Source organism: Zalophus californianus, chromosome 2 (assembly GCF_009762305.2).
Source record: "Zalophus californianus isolate mZalCal1 chromosome 2, mZalCal1.pri.v2, whole genome shotgun sequence".
Lineage (NCBI taxonomy): Eukaryota > Metazoa > Chordata > Mammalia > Carnivora > Otariidae > Zalophus > Zalophus californianus.
The window spans coordinates 71,026,008-71,027,654 of record NC_045596.1 but is presented as its reverse complement, the minus strand read 5'-3'; the positions used below and the strand labels follow the sequence as shown (position 1 = coordinate 71,027,654).

Below are 1,647 nucleotides of genomic sequence, written 5' to 3'. Positions count from 1 at the left end.
GCACATCCATTTTATACAGTTTGATCCTATTCCACTGGGCACAGGTACTTGGTCTAGACTAGGCCAATAAATCTTTCCCTGTGGCTGACAAAAAGTCCGTTTCGGTGGTGGCAGAAAATGTAGGGTCAGGCTATCTTTCTCCTACATATACCAAAGAGAGAGAGAGCCTCTGTCTTCAAGAGGGAGACATAGAATCAAATACACAGGCAGAAACCGAGACAAAAGTCAGAGGCAGAAGTCTGGCGGTGGCCACCTTCCTGGTTTACATAGTTCCTTAGGCCTGCCCGAGGAGGCCTAAATAAAACTGTGGGAGTCCCCTAGTTATTTTCCCTGTGCCCTGTTCTTATCCATCCCACATACCACTGACAGACAAAGGGAACCATTGTGCAGTTGCAGGGGAGAGGTGACGGGGGCGGGGAGGAATTACATTTTTCAGGGGTAAAGCTAACTGCAGTATAAGAAATACTTGGAGGCGTCTTCTTCCTGCCTTGTCTTCGGCCTTTTTGCTTTCAGAGCCGCTGATAGCAAGATGTCTTCGGGAAATGCCAAAATTGGACATCCTGCCCCCAACTTCATAGCCACGGCTGTCATGCCAGATGGCCAGTTCAAACATCTCAGCCTATCTGACTACAAAGGAAAATACATTGTGTTCTTCTTTTACCCTCTTGACTTCACCTTTGTGTGCCCACGGAGATCACTGCTTTCAGTGACAGGGCAGAAGAATTTAAGAAACTCAACTGTCAAGTGACTGGCGCTTCTGTGGATTCTCTTTTCTGTCACCTGGCATGCTTCAACACACCCAAGAAACAAGGAGGACTGGGACCCATGAACATTCCCTTGGTATCAGACCCCAAGCGTACCATTGCTCAGGACTATGGAGTCTTAAAGGCTGATGAAGGCATCTCGTTCAGGGGCCTCTTTATCATTGATGATAAAGGTATCCTTAGGCAGATCACGGTAAATGACCTTCCCGTCGGCCGCTCTGTGGATGACTCTGCGACTGGTTCAGGCCTTCCAGTTTCCTGACAAGCGCGGGGAAGTGTGCCCAGCTGGCTGGAAGCCTGGCAGTGATACCATCAAGCCTGATGTCCAGAAGAGCAAAGAATATTTCTCTAAGCAGAAGTGAGCGCCGGGTCGTTTTAGGGCTGGGCTGCAGTGGGTGGCCATGAAAACAAAATCTCTCTTGTATTATTGTCATGCTTAGAACATAAGACTTTAGACTGTGCAGTTGTGGTATGGGGACAGGACAGGCCTTTCCTGCAGGGGTTGGGGAGGCCAGCCTTTCTTCTCTGGAGAGAAGGGCCTGAGCTGTTATGGGGCAGGCCAACTGTATGTACAGTAGCAGGGCATCAAGTTTTGTCTTTTGTTTCTATTAAACTTGAACCGAGAAAAAAAAAAAAAAGAAATAATTGGAAAGTTATTAGTGGCAAACAACGGAGTGCATCTCTGTAAGGCAAGAGCGGCCCACATTTCTGTCTGAGATTGACTTGTGTTCTGATTTCCCCTCGGCCAGCTACCGCAGGGGCCACAACAACAAGCAACATTGCCACCTGCTGGGAGTTAGAGAAATTACAGAGCTGGGTTATCAATTCAAAAATTCTTGAACTCCAGGGTTTGAAACTATCTTACAGAACCCTAGGTTTTTTT

At 47.7% G+C, this 1,647-nt stretch overlaps 1 pseudogene; it reads left to right on the top strand.

Annotated features, from left to right (window-relative positions):
- The first annotated feature begins 529 nt into the window (after positions 1 to 529).
- LOC113924085 lies at positions 530 to 1,322 on the top strand (annotated as a pseudogene).
- Positions 1,323 to 1,647: the final 325 nt, after the last annotated feature.